The sequence below is a fragment of the Myiozetetes cayanensis genome, unplaced genomic scaffold (assembly GCF_022539395.1).
Source record: "Myiozetetes cayanensis isolate MyiCay16 unplaced genomic scaffold, myiCay2020 scf6-25, whole genome shotgun sequence".
Classification (NCBI taxonomy): domain Eukaryota; kingdom Metazoa; phylum Chordata; class Aves; order Passeriformes; family Tyrannidae; genus Myiozetetes; species Myiozetetes cayanensis.
In genome coordinates this window covers 44,899,362-44,926,545 of record NW_026087853.1, presented here as the reverse complement: position 1 = coordinate 44,926,545, position 27,184 = coordinate 44,899,362, and the positions used below count along the sequence as shown (strand labels likewise).

Below are 27,184 nucleotides of genomic sequence, written 5' to 3'. Positions count from 1 at the left end.
CAGAAGTGTGCAAACACACAACTAGTTTTATTGAATTGCAAGATCAAGACCTTAAAGTACTTGTTCCAGTAGTTCTAGAATATGTGAAAATTCAATCTAACTAAGTAAAACAATTGCCTTTAAAGTATTCACTGTGCACTTGGGAAAGGCCATGTAAAGGAAGGAGGACACAGTGGTTTACATTACTTTTACTTGCACAGTTTCTGCAGAAGGGAAAAGAAAAGCAGGACACCTCCTGCAAGCTTGTGTGCAGTTTGTAAATCTTACTGAATAGAAGTGGCAACGACAAAACACACGGTTGGGACAGGCATGCACTTGCAGATGGTTGGTGGGGGGAGAAAAAAAAGAGAATAGAACAAAATTACCTATAAGTGCTTTTCCCTACCACTTCTTATTTAGTAGATAGGCAGACTTAGAGAAGGGCTTGCTGTAAAGTCAATTAAGTCAGCTTCTTTCCAATTGTTTTAACTGGCTTTTGATGAGGCTTAGCTTTTAGATCTTACTATTCCTAATTATCAGGATCATTACAGTGGTGCTTCAGAACCAGCCAAGAATAAAACCCCACTGCTTCAAACACAATGCAAACAAACCCAAAGACATTCTTGACAAAGCTTTGTATATCATCAAAAAAGAAAAAAGATACAAGGATAATCTGCAACAACCTGAACCGTATCTGCTGGTTTGCCACCTGAAAGCCAAGCATAGCCAATGGAAGAAGAAATATATTTCTGCTCCAGCTGCCTTATGCTATTGAGGGCTGCTCAGAGAAGCTCTGCAATGAATTGTGTGGGGCATCAAGTAAAATACAGTCATCGTGATCTTCCCCATTCCCTGAAACTGCACTGCCAGGTAAAGGATAAGACTCTCTGCATTTAAACTATGCAACAGAGTCTTTAAAGAGCCTGTGTCATCTGACAGAGCAGTCCTGACTGCTCCCAGTTACTGCAAGTTAATACAAAGTACATTCTTTGGTAATATCACAGAGCAAAAGTGCTTTCAAGGGAGTTGAAAATATTTACATGTCAATCTCTCTAACCAACAAGAACAAAAAATATCTAAGGTAGAGCTGGTGAAATTTTAGTGAATTCCTGATATGTCATGAGACCTTGTGTTGATTAAAATATGCATTAATATGCATTAAAGAAGCTCCAAGGCATTCTTATTTTCAGCAGAATTATTGGCTCACAGCATGGAAACCACTTGCAAAGACCTCATAGAAAATTATGCTGTATCTTGGGAGGGGAAAAATAACAAAAAAAAAAATAGAAAGGGAGTATGAAATTACAGTGTGTCACTGTAGAATACCCCAGTCAGATCTAATCAGAGAACTGAAGAAAAACTGAACTGAGTACAAGAAAAGTTAGAGATTAGATTGATCCCCAAGTCAAGAAAAAATCTAGGAGACAAGAACAAAATCAATTCACACTGCACAGAACAAAGAAATGGTTTGCTAGAGTCCACAAGAAAGCGCACAAGATCTTATCTGTAGTGGATAATATACACTGGTACTACTATTTATTTTTGTACAATAGAATAGGTTAGAAGGTGGAAGGAGAATGGAAAGTTGGAACTAAACCAAAAAACCCCACCCAGCCCAAACCATAGAGCAGAACACGATTGATTTTTATATAACATGCTCATTGTGAAGTGTTGTAAATCACCTTGCTGCAAGACAGTCAATCACAACCTAAGGGAACAATAAAGTTTTACAGCAGGGTAAGTAGAGAGGAAACTGCTTAGAGGAGGAGAGAAAAAATATATTGGGAAAAGAAAGTCCAGCCATGTCAAACATGATAGGATCAGTTTGGAGAAATACGGGCGTTAGTGTATGAGCTAAAAAAGCAGCAGCCTTGAACACATCTTTATGTGAAGACTGAAAGATTGTTTTCCTCCACAACAAGTATTCAACCAGATGGAAATAATCCAATGACACCAAAATCAGAGGGGAACACTGCCTTCTAGCTCCCCTCCCTTCTACTGACTGGTATCTTAAACAGTTATTTCAGTGAGCATGCAGAGATTTATTTTTAAAGGTCAGAATGGATCATTACAACCACCTAGAACCACTCAGGAACACCAGGAACACGTAGTATTGTACTCTCCAAGGTTCACAGCCACGGACATCGTGCCAAGAAAGCAACTCTTGAACTCATTCCAGAATCCTTATTCAAGACTCACACCCTTACATACATCTATATTCTAGTAGACTGATTCCAACTGATCTGTAACAATTTCCTAAATAAAACACTGAGTCTCACATGTCAGGTGGTTACACATGCAAATCTACACTGCCTTATTTGTTTAGCCCTTACACCTACTGATACATCCACAGTCCCATCTTCTCATCCCAAATACCACTGTTTCCTAAGAGCTTTCTTTCCTAGCCACATGAATATAGCCTGTAAATCCTTTTCATAGCAAGGACTTTCTCTCCCCATCTATATTCACTGCTGCCATCACCTGAAGAGGGCTCTGCTGTAGGCAGTTTCCTGCCATCAGCACTAAGTGATTACTTATTAGATGGACAGGGGTAACTTGAGCATGTGAGCAATGTTATTTACCACAAAAACCAAGAGCTTTGCAATGAGAGGTGAAGCTGGAGAGAGGAGGACAAGGAGAAAGTTGTCAGGGTTGAAGGATGCCCTTGCCCAGGCAAAGCCCATGGTTCTGGAAGGGTAAGTGAAATCAATTATTTGCAATGGTTGGATTTCCAAAGAAATCATCTCTAAGCTCAGTTTTTAACCTGAGAGTGAACGTGGCCTTCACGATTAGTGGGGAACAGCAAGGAAAAAGAATTGTTGGATTAAGTCTCTCTTACCCTTTTTGGATTAGGTCAGTGGTACCGTAGAGTGCACTACAGCTCAGAAAATTACTCTGGCAGAGGAAATGGAGAGCAGTATTGATTCCCTAGCATTCCTGCAGACACTTAAGGTCCGTAATGAAGTTTAATGAATGTAATGAAGCAGAGAACAGTGTCTTTCCTCTAGAGAGCTGAGCAGCCCCACACCTCTGAGGTACATGCAAAACTGCAGTACAAGCAATTTTCTTTCTCCCATCCCTGAATAGCTTCCAACTGGCAGAAAATACAAGGATGTTTGCAGTTGTTCACTGGTTAATAATGTACTTCGAAGGCATCCTACTCCTACATCCTAAACACCCTGAAGAGTCATTTGAGAGTTTATCACCTTTACAGAAGATTTTCTGTCCTGGAAATTAGATCAACTTCCTAGAACAGCAGTCTGCAGAGAACGGTGTCACAGAAAACTTAAGAGCTATGGTCAGATCATATTCCTATAGCCTACAACACTTTTGATCCTAACAGCATCCAGATCAGCAGCATAACAGCACAGCTTTAACAAAACATAGTGAAGGAAGGGCAATGGTTAAATAAATTACATATGGAGGTATCAGGGGAAACCTCCTTAGTGAGATGCTTCCCACCCCCCAGACTGCCTCTCCTCTTTTTTATACACTGCTCTATCAAGGAGAATAAATTGATTCAGATTACCTGCTAAAAATAGAATACATCAATAGAAGTCACTTCCAACCTCTTAAACCCCTTCATACTACAGAAAACATGCTATTAAAGGAAGAAGGTTTGAGCATGCACGTCCATTTGCATCTCTTAGTCATGTGCAGTCTCACACATAAACGCTGAACACAGAGGTGGTGTGCTCCTACAAGAAACCATTTTAAATAGTATCGTTTCCCTCACGTTGTGCACAAGAGCCTTCACAACAAATTCAGGACAGAGCATCACTGCTTTCAAGACCATTACAGCTGTGCATATTGCTAGGGATTTAGCTCCTCACACTCCGTGTCCAGATCTGAGGATTTTTTTGCCTACTTTTTCAATAACAGGGATTTTTTATTGCTGATTCCTCATCATAAAAAAGGAACAGAAGTCTTTGAAGTCAAAAGTATTACTTAACTCTGTAATAACTGCAGGATAATAAGCATCTTTCAAGAATAAAAAAGGGTTGGTAATTTGAAAATAATTATGCACCTAAAGATACACACAGACACGAAGACACCTACTTTGTGTTTTGGTTCCTCAACAAGTATAAAAAGCTGACTCCTTTGGGCATCCAGCAGAAAACTAGCCTCAATCTTTTCTTTTTTTCTTTTTTCTTTTTTTTTTTAAATCTCTTTTACAGCAGCAATCTGACATCCTGGTGCTATTAATCATTGAAACACTCCTCTGTTCCCCCAGTTTCTCTTAACCTGAGAATCTATTATGTAAAAAGAGCAGTTGACAAAACACAGTTCTTACAGGTGCACAAATGTCAGGCTGAAATGCTGCTACAACCTTTTCCCTCTGCTGCCCCCTCCACCCCACCAAAGAAAAGAAGGATAATAAGCACAAGGCAACTGGGAAAAAGTGCATCTGCCTGGCAGTAGGAGTGCAATTTGTGAACACAATACCACAACAGTGACGGTTTTCCTGAAGCTCTGTAAGGGATGGAATCATGGAGTGTGTCACGGAGCTTCCAAGCCACGCCTGCTTACTGTTATGAGTTTCTTGAAGATTTCTGTCCATCACAGAGTGTGTTCAGAGGCAAAGTTTTCACTAAGAATGTGTATTAAGCAAGCGGCTTAGGACTTTAAGGTTAACAAGACCAAGCACTTCGAGCAAGACCAAGCATTTCTCTGGAAGAACTGCGATCTTAAACAGGGCAAATACTTTACTTTCAGAGGAAAGTACCATCAGTCATGAACTCAAGGGTGGCAGGAGGTGGGGGGAGAACAGAAGCCACTACTGCTGCCTTGTCTGTCAGACCAGGTTCTGATGCCTTTTCACGTAGATTAGTAAATCACACTAGAAACTAAATCACAAAAATCAATAAGGCCACCAACTGAACACAGCAGTATTCAACGGCAGTGAGAAACATAGTATCTTTCCACAGACATCCCATTGCTGAAAGCATGACCCTGCTCAATTCAGAACACATAACCTCGTACCTTTGAACTAAGATCTCAATCCACAATAAAATTAGCTTGGTTTAAAGGACTTCCTCTTGACAATTCATCTGTTGTGATAATGCCTGTGTACTTCCAGCAACAGTAACTTCAAGAAATAAGAATTTTTCATTATGAGTGAAGCTAAGCAGGGTTACTTCAAATATATCATGGGTTATAAGTGGAGAGATACAGATTATCATCAACACTCAGCTGAACTGATAATTTGATCATGCATCAAAGGCCTAAATTTTAACCAGAAACACATAAAACCCACTATGATATAAAGACTGATGCATAGCATCAAACTGACACTACTGTTGTTCAACCATAATGGCACCTAGGCACAAGATAAATTCCCAGTTTGGGGAGTTTTGTCTTTTTTATTAAGACCAGTGCAGTGACATGAAAAGGTGGGTATCTCCACACCGAAGAATCATGATTAGCAATGCTGGTGATGGACTCTGCAATTTAAAGGATGTTTTGCAGTGATGATACAGGTTGTCACCAGTTTCAACTCCCTGCTCAAAGCAGGAACAGCTTACATACTAAGCAGAAAGCTGGATGCAAAAGCAAGACTGGCATTTAAAAAAAAAAAAAAAAAAAAAAAAAAGAAAAGAAACAAGAAATTAATGTAATGAAAGAGAAGTACCAGGATGAAGGAGGGTGGGGAAGTACCAGAACAGCGCTTGGTTGATCTGATTTTTCCTCGTAATTCTGTATAGACTTCAGAGACCACAACTGCTATTAAAAAGATAGCAAATGTAGGTGAGGGAATAGAGGATGATTGTGAAGTAGCCAGGACACACCCCAAAAACAAACCAAACAAACAAAAAAAAAAAATAATTCAAAGAGGCAAAGAAAGGAGAGCTTTGAACTGGTCTTCATTTTATCCTATAGGTAAACAGGAGCATCTCTGGTAGTAACTCCTACCTGCCAGGTAATGCCTAGACCTGTCACTTCTAACCAACATCAGACAAACTCTCTTCTAAATGGGTGATAACGGAAAGGAATTTCAAGGGAAAAGAATCTCAGAAAGTCAACACCAAGGAGCTCTACATCACACCTTTTACACTGCCCTCCCATTTCTTTGCTCCTGCTTACTCTGAAACGGAATGTGCTTACATCTCTGGAATGAGTGTCCCTCTAGCACATCTTCTGAAAAGCAAAAACAAGGTATGACAGCTTCCAGTACCATAATGGCTCTGTTATACTTTCTCTATAGCAGAAGTAAAAGCAAATATTTCATTAACAGAAGCTTTGTGATAATTTGCTGTAGCAGATAAAAGTGCAAAATTACCTACATCTGAAATGGAGTCCTGCCTGCACATACTCCATGGAACAAACAACACCAGCAACACAAAACAAATGAAAAATTCTATATGCAATTGAAGGATAGAAGGATACTGAAGTGGTCAAGCAATATCACATACTGCAATTCATCAAGGATCAAAATGATTTTTTTTACTAAAAGACTATCACTTAAGTACCTTTGAAATGTTCTAAGCTAGTCTCATATTTTGGCCAAAGCCTTCACTTCTAATGACATATTTGTCTCCCGGCTGCTGAAGTGGACACTTTATAGTGTCTGACTCATAATGATGCCTCTGCTCATGGTATTTGATGTTTCCTGATGTCCCCTCCAGCTACTCTAAAGTGGATTTAGTTTGCTGGCCTGAGTAGCAGCAGACATGATGCTGCTATTAAGTGAGATTTGGTGAATGTTTCTGCTAACACTGTTTCCACATAAAGCTCTGGGAGCAAGGTCAAGAAAAGTGAGTGCAACTTTTCTCTGAATTCCGGTTAGGCACCAGGCATTGGGGGTTATTCAATACACTTCACTTTAAACTGAGGGTTTGCCATCTGTTCTGCACTCTAATTACAAAATAAAAACCAAATATAACTCACTATTGAATCACAGAAAGTAAGCTGTGGGAGATTTAAATTCACAGGGAAAGCTCTTTATTTAATGTAGAAAGCATCTGCAGAGCTTTTGTTATGTTATCTTTTACGCAGTAATCTAGGGAAAATGAGAGTACTTCTCCAGGACCCTGACAAACACATTTCTGGCAAACCTGGATGAGTCCCTAGGGTGGGAGCTGGGATATTCAGTTTAGGAAAAGTACATTACAGAGCAACTTCTGCATCACTATATCTATCTATCTATCTAGAAGTAGAGGTGTTACTATAATAAAATGGGTAATACAGTCATGATAACTCAAGGAGGTAACCAGGGCAAAAATGTAAGAAAAAATTCACCTTTATTAGAGTGATTGATAAAATTTGCTATAAACATAAAAATAGTTTTTAAAAAAGGAAACAAAACTCTTCATGGATTAGTTTCTGGCTATGCAATTTATTGTTAATTCTTTTCTCCAGCTATTTACAGTTATAAGACTACAGGTTTTCATTTTGCTGAGTGACAAAGAGTCTCACTATAATGGGAATACAGATATAAGGAACAGCTGAAGACAACACCAGGGTTTCTTAGAAGCTGGAATCACTTTTGCGAAAGAGCAGCAAGAAGAGGAGGAGTCTGGGGCTTCCCTTTTATTCAGTCTGTTTTGGCTACCATCAGCTCATACCACCTGGGGTTGTCCATTCTGCAAAATTCTGGAGAACCTTTGCAACATTCCATGCTCTCTGACATGCAGCTTCATTACAGACTGGCATCTAATGAGGACTGGCAGTCACCACAGGAAAGCAGTCCTTGCATCCTCCCCCATAAACAGGCAGCAAACAGCACTGTGGAAGCATCCTGAAAAAATGGGCTGTTGCTGCTGGGCTGGCAGTCCTTGCACAACCTGGTATTTCATAGACTTGCAGCATTTTGCCTAATCAGGAGCTCACTGCCCTACCAGATGAATGTGCCTAATTGCCACTTAGTGAAGAGACACCTATAAGTGATATACTTAATGAAAGCAGAGATGTGAGAAAGGAAGAGACAAATGTAAGGAACAGCCATTGGATTTTGCAGAGTCAAACATAACCATTGCTTAAATACATTTTAATAACCACCAGCTTTCCCTAAAACTGAGAACATTTAAAGAAACCATATCGGATGACAGCAGGGAAAGTGTGACAATAAAAGCCTTCACGGACAAGTGCCAGGATGGACTAGCTCTCTCACACATAAAGAACTATAATGTATCGATCACAACCTCCATTATAAAACAGGGAGTGCAGGCCAAGCTAAAATTAATGTGCTAATCAGATCCACTGTGGGCAATCTTCCCCGACCTACCTCTCATGTGCATCCTAGACTTAGGTTCCATACACATGAGGTTTATGTCAATCAGGACTGATTAGTTTGAAGGTGAGGAATATTTTAACTGATTACATCAACTGAAAGATACTTCTGTCAGATAAGTCAGTCAGTTCCTGTGTATACCAGGAAAACAGATTCTATTAAGGGGCTGATAAAACTTCTCCTAACACAGGCAAATGCCCACTTTTTAAGGGCTGAGTTGATAAGACATTTAAATGAGTGGAACATCCTGTTTGCCAAAACATTCTCTACTGCATAATGTTAAAGACAGTTTCTAGAATTGGAAGAAGGTTGGAATAATTGTCAGTAAAAGAGGGCTTTGACGAGACTTCACTTCCTGAGCATGGCAAGCAACAAAAATCAATGGGATGCCATTCAAGAAGCACAGATAAGGGCATAACCACTGGGAAGGTTACTCTACTGAAAGATCCCTGTTATCTACCAAGATAATACTATTGAGTGAACAGAGAAAACTGTATCTTCAGAACTACAGCTACAGAAGTACATGTCTTCGAGAAAAATTACTATATCAGCCTTCACCGTGGGTAGAAATTGCCAATGAAACCCAGATTTTACTGGAACTGCAGAACTTCTCACACTGATGTCAACAGAACTGAAACACCATTCTGGGCTTTATATACATGACCTCAACATCCCCAGGTAAAATAACCATCAACAATTTGGAATAATTGTCTATTTTAGATTTTCTGCACCTTCTTCTGAGGTGTCTGGCACAGGCTTCAGATTAGACAACGCTTGTCTGATCAAGTGCAGCATTGCTTGTGTGATGAAAAATGAATGCCACATAAATAAAAGGGAAAAGGCTGAGGATCCAGCTTATGTGGATTCAGAACAATCATAATAACAAAAATAAAAATCATTTGCAATGAAACCATCCAAAGGAAATGTTTAAATCGACTCCTGTAGACAAAGAGAAAGGAGACATTCCGATGAGCAGCCACCTCTGCAAAGGTACTGTCAGTAGCAAACTTTCCTTAGGATCTTTTCCCTAAAGTAGGTAAGGAGAAGCTGACATCAGTAGGGAAAATGCTGGGTAAAACACACAGAATCAAGGCAATTCAGAGCAGTAAGCAGACTGCAGCAGTGTCACTAGTTCTCCTCAAAGATGTGCTGAGAGGAAATCACTGTGCAGGCAAGAGCTGTGATAAGTGCTGTTGATGAAAGGTTTGAGAATGATAAATAGTAATTGCTTTGTAAGACACAAAAATGAAAGCTACAAAGAAATGGAGGTTACACTTTTCAATTGTGAATGATACATGCAAATTCCCAATCTGCTTCTCAGCACTCCTGTCCTCCCTCACTGCCTCAACACCTAATTCTGTACATGCCTAAGATATTCCTGCTACTCACAAGTTTCTTCCGACAATGAGTGATGATGGCACAAGGGTCTGTCTCCAACAGCCCGAGCTAGTGACATAATTTCTCAGTAATCAAAAGTTGCATCATATGTGCAACTAAAGGAGCATGGTTTGGTATCACAATCCATAGCACTTCCATCAAAGATGACATGGCTAAAAGAAGCATGAAGAATGCTCCACAGGAACTGGCATGTTTAACCCTTTGAAGACAAATGACTTTCACAACCAAGTGACCCATAGCTTCTAAAACTCACACAAATTACATAGGAGAGGGTATAGAAGCACATCACTTGCCACTTTCACTTGAAGAAAAATAAAAAGCATCTTGACACCTATTTACACAAAATGTTGCCAAAGTATCAAAATTAAGGATTTGTTAGGGACTCGCTCCAAAATACAGCACCGCTGCTGCCTCTGTCGTGGTTTTGCTCTGGGTCAATTTGTCTCACCCCACACACAATTACTATAAATTGAGAGAAGGTTTATGCAGACAAAAGAGACCTGATTTGGGAAAATAATATTAACATTTATTACTAGCAAGATAAAAACCTAAAGAACTATATCTACAACAATTCTAATTAGGTAAAAGTACTATGTATTTACAGAAATATCTTTCCCACCTTTTTATCAGTCCAGGAGGAGAAGCAGTCTCTTTCTCCATTCTTGGAGCTCTAGGTCTTTTCAGTAACTCTGCAGCACTCTAAAGCTCTTCTTCTGTTATCTCTAGGACGACAACTCCAATTTGCCGCAGCTGGAACTTTTTCTCTCTCTCTCTCTCTTCTGTGTCAGCCCCAGGGCTGGACCTACCCCCCTCCTGGGCTAAGACCGGAGGCTGGGGGGTTACCCAGGCCCTGAAGGTTTTCTCTTCCATGGACTGCAAGGGGACACTTGCCTACCATGGATCTTCACCACAGGGTCACAGGGGATAATGGCTTTTGAGTCCACCCCTGCTTCCTGAGGGTTCCCTTCCCACGAGAGAACAGTCTTTGATTGACCTCTCCGACATGGGTCTAATGGATCCCAACATCCTACCCGGACCATCTCGCTCCAGCGTAGGTTCTCTCAGGGTCACAATCTCCAGCAACCAGCATGGATCTCTCACTGAGATCCCAAGCTTACCCGAGCCGTCTCGCTCCAGCGTAAGCCTCCCTCAGGGTCACAAATCTTCAACAGGACTCTGCTTCACCTCAGGTCTCTCATAAAGTCTCAGCTTCTTTATGCATCCACTTACTCCAGTGTAGGCTCTTCCACAAGCAGCATGGGGGTCTCCTCACCCCAACAAACTTCCACAGGTGGCAGGGATTTATTTTTCAGTCTTTTCCCTGCTGAACAGAGAGAGAGAGAGAGAGAGAGCAAGAGAGGGGGGAGAAACAGCCCCCCCTTCGAACTTCTCTTTTCTCTCTCCTACTGCAGCTTTGGCCTTGAATACCTCTCTCTGCCAGAATTTCTTCTGCAGCGCTTCTCATCCAAGCAGTCAGTTCTTCTCTAATTTTTTTTTTCTCTACTCTCTTACAGGAGAGAAAGGGGGGCTTCAGTGCCACACCTGCCCCTGGCCCAGGGCCAGGGGAGGAGGAGGCCTGGCCCCCACCTGGGGCCTGCTGCCTCTCCTACATGGCTACTTAATTTCAACTGCACAACACGCTTCTCTTCCGTTTTCTTAAATATATAATTAGCAAAGGCGTTAGTAACACTTTTGATTGGCCTTTTTCTGGAAATCTACTTGGACAAAACCATCCTCAGCCCCAGGGGCTGGCTGGTGGGCAAAACCACGCCACTGTCCCTGTGACTCTGGTATGCTATTTAACAGGCATGTGCTCCTCTAAAACACTCAATTTAAAGTGGAGGCAGCAAGTGCTGAGGTTTCCACATTTATGCTATATTTTATATTGTTTCTGTAAAGGTGCTTTCACATTTTACAAATCTGGTCAAGTAACTCATGAGTAAACAGTTTTAATAGCTTATTCAGCTCTGCCTGATAGCACAATTAAACTCTCCCAGTTGTATGATCCGTCTGTCAGGCTTACAGGTAGTAGATTAGAAGGAACAGTTAAAAACTCAGATCAAAGGTAATTAAAAAAGACTGTCAGGTATAAACAATATCTAGATCACTGCACAAACCCTCTAGAGTGTCACAGGCAACTATAAAGTTGAAGCCAATAATACAACTTCCTGCTCCATTAATAACATTTTCAAAAAAGCAAATAGCAAGTTTAAGGCTTCCTAGAAGAGAGCACCTACCAAATGGAGACAAACAACCAGGGCAGAGGGAAAAACTTAAGAGACAGCTCATTAATAATGTTTCCTTGGGGATACACAGGTCCTCCAGTTCAATGGCCCTAGGTGCTTCTTCTCAAAACACAGGCGAGTACAGTCTATACAACTGAGGTAAGAAAAAAGAAAACCAGGAAAACCCTGTCAACACTATCTAAAGAACAAACCCACCAATGTGTACCTGCAGAGACAAAGTAAATTGCCAACAAAGACAAAAGAGCAAAAACTGAGGCCAGAAAGGGAAAGTTCCCAAAGCAGGGACCTGTGAAGCAGTAAGAGGATGCCTGCCAGCCCAGCAGCATCTACACAAGCAGTGCAACAGTGATATTTCTCTACTGTAGGTTGTAAAATTGCAGATATGTTCTTCTCAGATTATAAAAGTTACTCAAATTATTCAAAACACAAGAAGTTCGAACCCTCTGCAGCTGTTTTTTAAGCAGAGCTTTTTTTCTAGTTTTAAAAAAACCACCCAATGCAGCAGTAGGAGCACAGGTAGGAGGTGAAAATTAAACGCAATCTGACAAAAAGTTATCACAATGTTACAAGAAAACTCAGTCTTGCTGTGCCATTCTCAGGGCTTTTCTCACATGAAAAAAGGGACTTAATCAGACAACAAGAAGTAGAGCATCTAAGACTACTGAAACTACTTCAGCCTTCTGCCTTTCACATAAATCCTGGATTATAAGACACCACACAAAAGATGGTTAACACTTCTGCTCAGACTTGACATTTGCTAAGAGAATCACACGAGTCTGGAATGAGACAGGTTGAGGACCCGCTTTCTTGAATTCATGTCACAGATGCCTTGTGCAAGGGCAAGGCTCCTCCTGTCTTCTGCAGGTAGAGGAGAGAGGCTTGGAATAAAACTTCAAAGAACTTAAAACATGTCCAGCTGTAAGGGAAATTCAACAGGACATGGTTATTTAAGTCATATTAGTCCTTTTGAACATGCCAGGCTCAAAAGTGTCACTACAAGAAAACTCTCCCCAGTATGGATGACCTAGTCATTCCCAATCACAGAAATTATATAGTAGTTAATGACCAAGTAGTGGAAGAATCTTATAGAAGTAAAATGTGCAGGCTCTCCAGAAGTTAAGAAACATATAGCCTCTTCAAACACCCTCCTTTTTTTTCCCCTCCTACCTATGTATATAACTGTACACTCTAAATGTCATAGACCCAGAACACAACTCTTTTAGAATCCCCTCACTTCCAGTTATAACATCTGACAATTTTTTTCTCTTCTGGAACACCTACTAACCTGGTGTTAATAGCCTGGAATGTCTGTTGTTAGATGAGCTAAATAGTAATGGTGGCTGTGCAGAGGCCAAGACTAAGCTCACCGTATTGATTTTAAAACAACTATATAGAAATAAGGATTTTCTTTGATGGTATTGCTCATGTGGTTTTCTGAGAACAAATGTATTTATCTTCATGCCTCGGGTATTGTTTTTAATTGGATGGAAAAGGAAACTGTTTGTTTTGAATCTTTTGAGATTTCCCCAGTAATGTTAGTGATAATCTTCTGTTTTATCAAAAAGAGCTTCAAATAAGTAACAGTAGATAAATAGCCTGGTTTGTGAATTCCTTCCCTACACATAGCCTGCAAAAAAAGTCTACTGGCATTTTCTATTCCATGACCTATGGGTCTTGATAAAGTAATCACTTTGTATTATATCCCTCTTAAAACTCTCATCTCTTAACTTGTACCATTTATCTCACAAAAATGTATATGATTTTCTCCTAATATCTCTAAATATTCATATAACTTGATGAATATTTTTTCCCCCAGAACAAAATACACCTGTGTAATATATACACCTACTGTGCTGGTGTAATCATTACAGCTTCCAAACCTGGCAGATCTTTTAAGTCCCACAGCTGTCACTTGTTTTTCCAAATCCCAAGTGAAATAAGACTTTGTTAGCCAAAACTGAACACCCACTCACAAAAGCTCAGTTATCTCACTCTCTCATACACATGCACACACACATGTATGCAGTGATGAAACCACCCAGATAAAACAAAATGATTCTACATCCTGCACAAAATGAGCGAATGTCTGGGGTGAACATCCAGCTGTTTCTTCCTATAGCTCTTCAAGAGTTTTTTAAGCATCTGCTTGGCCAGCTCAGGACAAAGTCAGCAGCAGCACTGAATTGTCACAGTGAAGTATTTTTAAAATTTTCAGAAGACTCTGGAGATCTCTGAACATGCACCTAAGACTTTGATAAACTTGTAAAATCTTTTTACTGTCCCTTTTATAAAGCTCAGCTCTATCTTACGAATCCTACTTCTTTGTATACTGGAAAATAGACTCATTCCATGATACTTGCATATAACAGAACACACCACCACATCCCTACTAAGCTCTGGCAAATGCCACCAGCAACATTAGTGCCAAGATGAGCAAGCCTGTACTTGACCCTGTAATTGTAATACCACAGACAGGCTCTGTTCCCTCCCCTTCTTGCCACTGCCTGTACAGAGGCAGAGGTACAAGTATTGACCAGCACCAGCCTGAAAGCCAAAACACATACACCACTGTAGTGGTCCCCGTGACAACTCCTGCAGTAGGAACCAGAAGGCACCTGTGCCTGTGGTTCATGAGCCATAGGCTGGACAGCCCAGTGCAGCACAGTGACAGGCTTTTAAGCACCATCTGAGCCCCCCTGCAGTGTCTGCCCTGTCCTCTGCAGCAGAAGTCACATAAACTTTGCAGTAGAGTCCATGGGTAGCTGAGGTTTAGAGGGTTGGAGCTAACTAACACATCACAGTTACGGGGAAACCAGCTGTGCCCCTGCAGCTTCCCCACTGTTTAGAAAGAAAGGGCAAAGCATTTGGCAGTAAGGGCAAGAGCCCTATTAAGGAACATAACAAAGCAGGTGTAGCTGCAGAGACAAAACCAAAAATCAAATTAAAAGTATTGTGTGAAGCACTGGATCTGTGGGCAACCTGCCACGCAGTCAGAAAAAGGGTTAAACAGGACTGATATCTGGACCTGTCTGGTAATTCAGTGGAAGATTTGACACCTCTTCTGAGCGACTGAAACAGTACATAATAGCTAATGATATCTGTTATGAGAAAAAGATGACTGTTTTACCGAATGTAATGGGGACTTAAGCCTGTAACTTGCTGTGCAACCTAACAGCTCCTATTACACCAGCAGACAGCAAAGCACGTGCCAAGACTATGTGAATCCTATGGAGTCCCCAGCCCACAGACACCGTGTGGTCACAGAGCCTTTCCACTTGTATAGACATGGAAAGATCCCCAAACCTCAACATGTGGCTGAAATAAAGAAATTAGCAGAGTTCTGTCAGTTATGACAAAACCAGATGATATACAAAGAGGATTAACTCACGACTGGTAGGCAAAGGGAAGTAATCCAAAATCAGGTACTGATGGGATCAAATGTGACTCTAAAGCACCAAGGTCTGGCTCAGATCTCACCAGCAGCAAATGGGGCATTTGTGCAGCTGCTTGGTCACACGATGGAGGATAAGTGCACTTGCGGCACCAAATCGTATACAGTATCACACCCCTTATTGCTTTCAATTTTCTTTCTTATAATTAATAACTTTTCATTCTACATATATGCCAAGGAGTTGTAATATTATCACCTACATGCAAGTTTCATGAACAGAAGCATGTCGTGAACGAAACAATGTGAGGGTGTGCTTTTGATGTGACAATCTGACAATCCAAATGAACATTGGGTCAAAGGCAAATCCCATAGGGACTGTAAAAAATGGCAGTGTATACAGAAGTTGTAAAAAACACATGAAATGAAAATCATCTTCTTTCAGAAAGAGAGTGACATGAGAAAGTACAGCCAACTGAAGAAGAATGTGCCAGACAATTTATATTTCTTAGTTGGTCACTTACATTTGGAGATCGTGGAAAACAAGATACAAGTGCCAAGCACAGAGGATAACAAAGTACTACATATATACAGATATATATACTCCAGCTAGTAGGTGTGAGATTTAAAATGAAGTGCCTTCTGCCATTTTCCTAATTTCACATCAGAATTATCAAGTTACTAAAATGGATTAGGTTTCAAAAGGGAGTGCTCCTCATACACGCACAAGGAAATCCACACTGCTATTGCAGGTAAGTCGACATGTAACAGTAAGCAGCTTGTGCTAAAAATACTAAGCCAGGAACTGAATGGGTTGGATATTATTTCGGAGAGAGAAATTTCAACTGCAGTGACAAAGCATGAAGTGTTTCCAAGCTCCAGCCTCGAAATAATAGCTCTACTGCAACTTCTGGATAGAGCAAGTGGAACCTTAGAGGAAAGTACTAGTAGCTAAGAAACCAAAGGAAAACAAAACCTGTGTTTGATGAAGGACCAGTGCCTTAATCTTGAAAAGCCCATGGAGTATTTGCTGAGAAATGAAGGCAGAAAGAAATTCAGTACATAGAAAATGCAAGAATTTCATCTAAGGCTTTCCTAGAGTATTGAAACAGCCCTTTAGTGTCAGCAGTGGAAAAAAATGGGACTGTCCAGTCTGTGTTTTTTCAGGATTACAATTTAACCAGTACCATAAGTGGAGACACACGCTCTCCTTAGCTACAGGACATTTTTCTCAGTGACTGTTAGTCGATTTTTCTCCAAGAATTATCTACCTAAAACCTATTTACAAAGGGAAATTGGAGAGCAAGAAGGGATAAATACTGTAAGTAACACACAGGAACATATTCAAGAAGACAGACTGGTGGGAGTATGGTAACAATGTTTCAGGTCCTGTGTGAATTTACCCAAATATTACAAATGGAAGCTGTCATAAATTACACACAGGATTTCAGTGATGCTTATTTCAAATAAATAGATCTTAACCCACTATGCTGTTTCTTTGCCTCTAACTTGAACCTGAGACCTCCCTGTGTCACTGGAGCAATAATTCTATGAGCCATATGATCCCCCTGAACGATGCATTGTTTTGCTGCCATGTTATCGTGCCTTTGCAGAATTCAACAATACTGACAAGGAAAAGGGATGCAAGAGTTTAGCCTGGAGCTTTACAGACTCGTCCCACTTTGTTTACCAAAACCACTGTGATCATATTTACCTCTACTTCCAGGTTTCTGCAGTAAGGAGCACCAGGAAGCCTGACTACGAAGAGAAGCAGCAAACCTGTGTGCTCCAACTGTGACACCGAGCTCAAACACACCAACCAAGAGACAAATGGAGATCCCTTAGCACATCTGCCACTGGGAGAGGAGGGCAAGGGCACCAAAGCAGTGCAAGACACAATCAGCATCTTCTCCATGGTACAAACTGAATCCCACCACTGACAAAAGACACGGAATCATAAAAACCGGTAAATGATACACATGGCTACAATGATCGTGCACACTCAACCTGCTCCTGGTTTTCTTTGCACTGAAAGACCAGTCAAAAAGTTCTCAAGGTTGCCTCCTTTTTTGCACCAGACTTCTATTACTACAGTGTTTGGGGCTTGCGAATGTCAGAAAAATACTAATATACTTACAAAAGTGAAAAAGTCTCATGGTTGGAGGTCATGAAGTGACTCATGAATAAACAACAAAACGATGTCCACTTTTTCATGTCCAAAGACGCCTCTTTGTATCCTTGGTAGTGGCTGCACATGTATATAGGATGCATTAGACCATTTCTGTGCTCTTTATTTTAGTTTGCAGAGTCATTCTAAAACAACCAAGCATTCTGCATTAATATAGTAAGTACAAAGCAGATGGTGGATGTGTTAAAACTCTGGCCTTCAAGGACTGAAACTTGTAACAGATTGCAAGTGGCAGTGGAACTCGATTCATATCAGGAGTTCCAATTGTTTCGTTCAAGAAAATGGTATTAAATGTGTCACCCTCAGCTCCTTCCCATGCTGCTACAAATGGATTAGTGAAAAGATTTATTCAGACATAAATAACCAATTTGTCCTACAACCCTGGATGAATGTCACTAACAAAACAAGAGTACAAATGTTCAACTGGTCAGTACGAAGGCAGTTTGTTTACTAACATTTGCAAACTTGTCAGAAGCAATGTGGTGGATAGCACATAACTTAAGGTCAATTTGTAGGGGGACTTTAGAAAAAAAGTAATGTAATAAAATGACCATGAATAACCACATCTAAAGTTCTAGTTTCAACTGGGAGGAAACAAGATGTTAAAAAATTGTTATTGAAAGACAACCGAGAAGGGTTTTGGAATGCTTAAGTAGTTCAGGACAAACTGGAGCTCTGTTTCGCGTTTTACAGAAGAGTTGTAAGTCCATCTCATCCAGAATATACCCTCAGAACAGCCACTGGTGAATACTGAGGGAGTAAAGGCCATCATCAACGTCAAAGAAATGCTCTACAGCAAGATGACCTAGAGAAAAATACAGTGTTCAACAGAACCAGAGGCACTCATGTATGGTGTTTCCCAAGGAGACTTGCACCCTTCCCACTACTACAGGGACTCCCAGGTTGTCACAGGAACTGTGACAAGACTAGAAATTGCAAGTACCACTAATGAGAGACAACAGCATGGGAGGGGAAAAAACCCTTAGAAGTTGTGAAGGCCCTCAACTGCCTCCTATGGAGGAAGCCATTAGTTGAGCCTTTCCAAGCACAGAAGCACCAAGAGGTACTTGGTCTTGGTGTCGTAGAGTAGTGAATGAACGTATTTACTGAGAATGTAACTTCTTTGTGCTCTCCCTTCTAAATATTGTATAGACAACAAGGGTAAACCACTGGTAATTGAAGAAGGAGGGAGGAGGTATAAAGTTCAAGATATTACCTAATTTTGCCACTTTTACCACAGAAGCTGCTGGCTACTTTCTTTCCTCGGAGATTAAGCTCTTGCCCCTTTCCTTTCTGCTGCTGGGGAAAGCATATTGCTCACAACTCACAGGGTAGTGGCTCCTCATGCTATTGCACAGGTTAAGCACATGGCCACTGAGTCACAACAAAATCTCATTTCCTACAGATAACATTCACCTTCCCTTTACCCAGCTCCATTCTGCCTTTTTGGGCCCCACACTGTCCAAGAGCGGCACAGAGAGAGTATCACCATTCTTACACCTTGTGGGCTAAAACCCCAATTGTCTGCATATTAAACCAGCAAAGCCCCTACTGGGGGAACAGCTAACACTAGGAAAAGCACTTTTTGTCATTACAGCCTACACCAGTTCTCTGGAGAAAACAAGCCTTCTTGGCACGAGCACAATTTGCTGGTGTAGCTGAAGGTTATGTGAAGGCTTTATAATCCCACCACAGGCCTGCCACACAGTCACTTATTAAATCAATAAGATTTTTGTTCCTAAGTGCTAAGCCTTTTTAAAATAAGAGATTTAAATTGTTTAATTCCAAGCATTGCACTTTGTGCTGGCTGTTTCATCATTAAATTTGGTCACTGTGGCAAAGGAAAGCCACTTAGGGAAAAAAGAAAATGAACTTCATACAAAAAATAAAGTGCAAACTGACATCTGCATGAAGGGCAGGTCATTGGTTGGGTTTCCCTCCCTCACAGCAGAGTTTTCCTTGTTCTCCAGGTCTCAAACTAAATCCTGTTAGGCACAGGGGTAAGACGACTGTCTATCTAAATGGGAGTAGGAGCAAACATATCGTAGTTTTATCAACAAAGCGTGACTACAAAGGAAAGCCATGAAAGCTCATTCCCACTGTAAGTTATATCCAGAGGCCTCTACATTATCAAAGTCACCAGTGATAGAGCCAGGAATACATAGAAAAAACTAAAAGTATGTGCAACGACTATGGGCAATAAACAACATCAGCACTAATAAATCACTATCATTCCATGGTCATCAGATAGAACGTTCACAGGCATCACAGCACATGATTTCTCAAGAAGGAGTTTACACAATACAGCTGGAAGGGAAAGTGAAGGTTTTGTAAATCGGAATTTTCCTGTAAAGGATGAAATGGGGAGAAAACATGAAGAAGCTTGTGAGAAGAGTAGATGAACAAGTACCACATAGTGTGCAGAGCAGAAACAAAACTAGACAAAGTAATAATACAATAAGCCAGTATGGATTATGCTGATCCAGATTTAGAGCCACCCCTAAACCATACAGCTCAGAAGGACTCCAGCACTAAGATGACATAGATCAATAGCTGCTGCTGCACTACTTTCAAAGTATCTGAAAACAAACAAAGTTGTTATGGCCAAGGAAATGAGCAATCTGGAAAAGCAAGCAGGGGAAAAAACCACAACCAACTAATTAAATCAAAACAAAACTAACAAAAACCAAAATAAACATCCCAAAGTCCTGAAAACCTGTGCATAAAAACTCACAACACTGAGTCATTCTAGTCCTTTGTCCTTGTGTATCAAACCTTCTGTCTCATTCAAACTACTATTTCAAATGCATGGCATCTGTAGAACAAGTCTCAGTTGAAACATATTGAATTATACGGCTCTGCATGCATTCACACTTGAATCAGGTTGGGAGGGTTTTTTGGAGGGTGTTAGTTTTTCTGTTGAAGATAGATTTAAGATGTGTTACAGTATGACAGTCTAATTACAGAGTGCAATTTCAATTTCATTTACTTCTGTAGCATCCTGTGATGGTTTAACATTTCCTGGAGAAACAATTACAGGACAGTACTAAGAAATACAATTTACTGACTCCAATCTGTATGAGTATGCAGAATTCATTCCATTCAACTCCACATTTCATTTTTGACCTCTCACTGCTCACTTTGCACTACAAATACCAGAGAGAAGTGTCTTTATATGTTTTATATAGATACTGTATATTTTTCCAACTTGTACAGATTTGCAACCTTAGCTAAAAGTTATGTTCTAAATAAATAAACCACACTGCAGTATTAATAGCTATCATGTTTTAAACAGTAGCATCTGGAGACAAAATAAGACTGGGATTTTACTCTTCTAGATACTCTGTGGGTACAGAGTTGCAACCAATCCCCTGACCAAAAGGTTATTCTTCTAAAATAGTGTCTCAGAGGGGGTGAAAAGGATGTAATACATGGGCAGAATAAAATGTGAGGTGACAGCATCTATTGTAGCAGTAACTCTCACTTTGATCGTGTCCCCAGCGATGAGAAATCCTGCGCAAGAAAGAAGCACTGGCAAGCCTTCAAAATTTTTCAAGCCAAGAGACGGAGGAAGAGGAATAGATAGAAATTATCTCACCTGCCTGGTTCTTCCTCTGTGTAGTTCAAAGCATTGGTTGCAACAGATTTAGTATCTGTCACTGTTCAGAAGAGGGAATTATGTTTGCAGCCTTTTCACTCATTGCTTTAAAAAGGCCAGTTTGTCCACAACAGCACCAAGCCCTATCCTGTGGGTCTGCTCACTGATGGGTTTCCTCATTTTTTTGTACTACCAGTAACCCTGAGTTAGGGACAGGGGATATACCTGACAGTAAAACCTGTAAAGTGAGGTGCTTAGTCCTTGCCAATACTCGTGGCCAAAATCTTATCAATATGACAGTAAACAGACATAACATTAGGAAACTACTCCTTGTCATGAGCAACAGATGCATGACGTGGCATACAGTGAGCAACCTGAAGATGGCATCTATTATATGGTCAACTTTAGAGCAATTTTTTTCTTCTCTATGAACAGCCCTTTGAACCTGGTTTCCTAAGGAAAAAGATATTATGGAAAGGAATTGGCTGAGTATCCCATGAATAACACTGATCACTGTTAGCCTGATTTGACACATATGCATTCTTTCAAAGTCATTAACTTCTTAAAAGTTTTCAGAAGGTATGCATTTAGATAGCAAATGCAGTCCTTAGCAATGCCTTCACTGGGAGATAAGACTCCAGCATGATCCCAAATCCCTATTAGACATCAGAATCCACACAGCAAAGAGACTGTATGAATGGTGCTGCTATGGGAAAAGCTCTAATTGGTGCCTGTACAAATCAGACATCAGGTAGTACAATCATCTCTCTCTCACACTTGATATCAGCTCTCAATAGTTCTGCTTCTCACGGAAATGCCATTTTTTGAAGTCTGTAATTCCCATATCAAATGACTCTCCTTTCTTTAAAAGCAATGCTTCTTAAAAATACATCCTCAGAGAGCCCTCAGAAAGCCAGAAGCAGAGATAAGATGTCAATCAGACTGAGCAGTTTTCTGGAAGGGCTAAGTAACAAAGGAGAATCAGAGACTCAGAGGCAGTTAGAGAAAATGACATTCTGGCGTGTCATTTCACATGTTTTAATTACACAAAAGCGAAGTCTGTTTTGCTGATTAATCAAGTTTGTGTTTGTCACATATTTTCCTCCTCTCATACATTTGGAAGTACACAGCCTGTCTTATTTCTAATCAAACTTTCTTCTCAGAGCACCACTCAACTGGTAAACACATGACTGTCTACCCTGCACAATGACCTGCAGCAGCTCCATGGATAAGTGGCAGCCCTTGCCCATCAGAGCCGAACATGTACACATAATGATGATGAAATGGGGGGCCTGCTTTTAAAATTACTTACTGCTCTATTGGTAATTTTTTTTCCACAAACTTGAGACTGCAGCCAAGTATAACCACAAAATGATTGCTGTCCTCAGCCACTAACAATCTGTGGAGTTTCTGGCTGTTTCAGCCATCAATCTCATTCAGCTGACTGATGGAAGAAGCAAATGAAGGATAAGGAATCCACCTCAATAAAATCAGCTGCTTCTCTTACAAAATTCTCTAGCTTCCAGCTAATAGCTCTTCTCAAGCTAATAATATCAGTTGGTTTCCCAAGGTACCAAGAAACGAAGAGACACCCCTCTGCTTCCACCCTCTGGTCAAATTTGGCCAGGATCACTCAAACACAACCCATTGCTCACGGTGCATTTTCACATCAAGCTGTTCCTTTTTCCAGCAGTCCTGCCTGGTCTTGCACGTATTATAACTTTTTTGTACAGTTCTTGTAAGACAACCTGTGCCACTGAAGTTGAAGTGCAAGGAAGGAAGAATATCCCAGTAATAAGGGACTTCTCATTTTCATTACTCCCCCTCCTTCTTTCCATTTACATACAAATAATAAAGATTGACTGCTGGCAGTATCACTTGTGCCCCAGGCCAGCAGGACTCATTAGGGAAGAGCTTCCTAAACTGGGGTCCATGAAGCATCAACAGCAGCAAAGCCAGAGCAGGAGACCCATAGCTGGACCCTGGAATAAGATTCAATATGTTCTTGGGTTTTCTCCACAAAGATCCTTGTGCATTCAGTATTGCCACCTGCCACTTCCTTGGCTCAGTGTTTCCATACATTTCAGATTTGCACTTTGTGACTCACAAGCCAAGATAAAGCATTCCCAGGGCTGTATGATTTGGGAATTTATTACTGAACAAATGGCAAAAGAAAGCAAAGTGCCTTGCCTCATCTTGTCATCCAGAAAGGTGGAAAGCAGACTTCCAGCTGCTCATCCCAGCCACAGAGTGTCCAGCAGATGGCAACTCCCAAGTTTTCAAGCTACCAGAGACTATTCCCCTGGGTCTTTGGTAGCCTACCCAATGGAATCAGAGCCTTGATATAACTTTTTGAAGGTTTTGACTGCTTTGTAATGCATACAAATTTAGTATGTTTTAACAACAGAAAGGAGACACAGGCACAGAAATGACTGATGGTAAGTTTGATAAAAATAAACTTCTTTGCCTTCTTTCTTTTTGTTGCTGTCTCCCCTCTATAACTTCTAACAAAAGCATTCTGCAAACCCCATGCTTTACTGAAGTTCTCTATTGGTTAAAGCACTATCTGAAGAGTCAGATAAAGGTATTCAATTATTTGAAGGGCAAATGGCTACCAATCTAGCCAGTATTCCCTAGCACGGGATCTAAGGAAAGCACAAGGCACCGGCAACACAAGTAGAGTTAGTGCATTTCCTTTATTGAGTCTTGGAGGTTTGGGAGCTAGAAGTCAAAGCAAGAGGGAATGCAGCATAAGACAAGGGGATTAAGGGGATGACCTTTTTCTTTCTATAGCACTCTCTCAGCCTTCAGGATATATCCCACCTTTTCCTAACAGCAACAACAAAAAAAGAAGGCAAGCAGAGCCTTGGATTAAAAGCACAGAAAGAAAACAGTTTCTTTTACTGACTGTAAAAAAACGCTGGATGTCCGGAGGACAGAGTGAGGAAAACAAATGTTCTTCCCTGGGTATTTCACAGTGAAATACGAATATTTCATTATGAAATAAAAATAGTCTGCTCTGCAATCATCTGAGGTGATCTTCAGTCTCGAGGGTTCAGCAATCCAACAAATGAAAATCAAAGTCCATAAAAATGAATGAACTCAGACAAGTATGATGTATCAGGTGACAAAAGTTATTCTGGGAGCTTACAAACCAGTGCAGTGATACAATAATGGCTCCTCTACACCTGGCAATACTCCAGGAAATAGCCTCTGAATGGCAATTCCCATTAGAGTGGCAGTGCTGCTCTCTATTAATGTTTTGCCTGTGTTTCAGTATCTTAATACCCCAGAGCAATTTGCACAGGACTCTCCATGAAGAAGTGAGCTATTCTAGGAGTATCCACTTTTTTTCTCTACATGTAATAACCTGCTAGTCTGCTGTACCAATGGACTGATTCAGCACCAACACTGACAGGGCATTTCAGCCTCTGACACTTGAGAAGGAGCTTTGTTTTCCCTTTAACCATCAGAAAGGGGAGGAGAAATTCGCTCTGTTTTCACAGTTATATGACAGCTCTTAAAAATTTTACAGCATGAGCGCACCACCTAACACAACAAAGCCTGCCAGGAACATTTAAAATCAAGGTCTCAGAGATTTTGTTTCTTATAAATTCACCAGTATCCTAAGAAAAGGACTTTTTTCCTCAGAAATGCAGTACCAATCCCACTGGAATTGCACAGGGCTGAGGACTGTTTTTCTGCCATACTGTGGGAAACATAGCTGAAAGTACTAGGAAATAGGCTGTAGGGAAGCACAAGATGTACTAGAGTTAATGAACAGGAACAGGAAGAAGAAAATATGATTTCTGAAGGAAATCAAAGCATTTGCTCAAAACAATAAAAAGCAGGAACAACCTATAATAGGCATTTAATTCATTTAATGTAATGACTGCTCTCAATACATGAAAATAGCTGCAGTTTTTATTTGGAGGTCAAAGCATGAAAAAGAAAAAAAGTCCTCTTCTTACTTAAACTCTTGTCTGTCACTAATCAACCACCTAGAGAAGGGTGGAGGGGAAAGGTGGAGCCAGCAAAACTTCCGTGATCATGTAGGCAAAGAGAAATCCTGTTTTCTTGCAGAGATGCTTTTCCTTTAATTTCACAAAGTAAAATATGACAGATAACTGACAGCATGATGGAAAACAAAACAACAGCATCATCAAACTGTAATCATTCTAAGATTTTTGATCACTAGAAATGGAAAATTTTTTCTGTTTTTACTAAGCTTAAGCCAGTACTTTTAAAAATCGTCCATTTTAGTTACTTTCTACACCGTGAGAAGGTGAAGAGCTGCATCTATTATAACTACATGCTGTGCAAACCTCATTTGGACACGATCATCATCAATCACTCCTGCTGTGCAGGTAGCATGTGAAAGGGAAACAAAACAGAAATCGTGCTGCAGTATTTGACACCACCCACCCCCTGATCCTATGCTTTCTTCATGAAGAGCCCTGTTGACACACAGTTATTCTCTTTTTGGGACCCCTGTCTTTTCTCTCCCTCCAAGCAAAGCTTAGAATAGTTCTGACATCATCAGGGGGAAGACAAAACCCTTCTCTTTCCTCTCAAAGGATTAAAGCTTTCCTACTGAAAAGCATGCCAAAGATAAATTAGTATGTGCCACTTTGCCTTTGTAAATACACACACACTACTTGCAAGCAGTACCTCTTCTTAACACATGTATACCCTTCAGTGGAAGATGAATATTGTAAGAGGATTCAGAATGCCTGTATCCTTTGTGGCAGTGCCGTGCCCAGTCCTGAAAAGAGCTATTAATGCCAGCACCCAATTGCTTCTCTCTAGCATACGCTTCAACTGGCTGTCAGTGTTATAATCTTGACCAGGGACAGTCAGTAGAGGCACAAGGCTTAAAAGAACAAGAAAGATAATGTTCATCTTTTCCAGAAAGGTCCAGGGAAACCTGCAATAAATACTAGAAAATTTTTAGGAAAGCAGAAGCAATCAGAGCCAGCCTTGAAAGACACACTGCAGTCTTACAAACACTCTTCCTACCAGCTTACTTAGGACATAAAGATAGCACCCTCATTGTGTTTCAAAGCTCTGGTTAGTACTATGCCAATTCAGTGGACTTGAAGTAGTTTATTACACCCCGACTCCCTGGTATGACTCAGGTCAGCAGAAGTTGCGTGCACTTCGTGTTTTCTGATGCACTGCAGCATGCCTGGCTTTAAACAGCTGTACAGCAGTGCACACTAGAGAACAGCTCTTTGCATCTCACTCCGTGTACCTCCACCAATTCATGAGAGCACAGGCAATCAGTAATACAGACACGGTAACATACAATTGCAAACGTACCCTCTCCTTAAGTGACAGGACAGAAGTGGCGTCACTTTACAATATGCCTTATTTCCCTCAGCATGTTAATAAACCACTTGGGAAGAACGAGCCATTTAAAGGCACCTCCTGATGATCTCGCAACAGACCCTCCCACATAGGATCCTGGACAGGAGACACTGAACTAGAAACCACTTCCTGCCCTAGCAATCGTGCTACTCCCTTTTTTACAGGAAAAAACCTGAACCCCCCAGTGAGCTTCTTTAGTCTCCGGCTACAGCCTATGCTCCATTTCCTGGGAGTGAAATGCCCAATCACTGTGTTGCTGACAGCCACCTCCGTTATTAAAAAGGTGATGTGGAGACACATCCATGTGTCCTCCTGACACACGCATGCCTCGTAGGGATTTGTAAGCTCCTCCACAGAGTAGCAGCCTCAGAAGCAGTGAGGAGGGCTCTGGTCACCCTCCACCCTTCAGAGCCATGTCTTCAACTGGGAATGGCAATGCCAGGACCTATCACTGACTGGGACAGAGTGCGATTACCTGGACATTCCTGACACAGGCTTTAATGTTGTGGTGTACCAAGTGTGCCACCTGCAATACAACAGTGGACATAAGTATGCGCTCAACTCTCCAATCATGAATGGCCTCAGCGATTTCTGTAGGACTATGCATGACTTTTGAGGCAAGCACACATGGGAATGAAAGATCAGGGCACAAAAAAGAGTGTACAGCTCCCACTGGAACAAAGTGATAAAGGCATTCATGCAACTGGCCTCTAAAAACACATTCTCTTGCCTTGTATCACAGTTTTCAAAAGCAGTCGAGGGTCAGGAAATGAGGATAAAGGAAATC

The 27,184-nt window shown here is 40.9% G+C and overlaps 1 protein-coding gene across 5 annotated transcripts in view; it reads right to left on the bottom strand.

Moving 5' to 3' along the window:
- The window catches only part of TSPAN4 (tetraspanin 4), a 364,602-nt gene that overhangs the window by 172,936 nt on the left and 164,482 nt on the right, over positions 1 to 27,184 (bottom strand). The gene's annotated exons all lie outside the window — the stretch shown is intronic.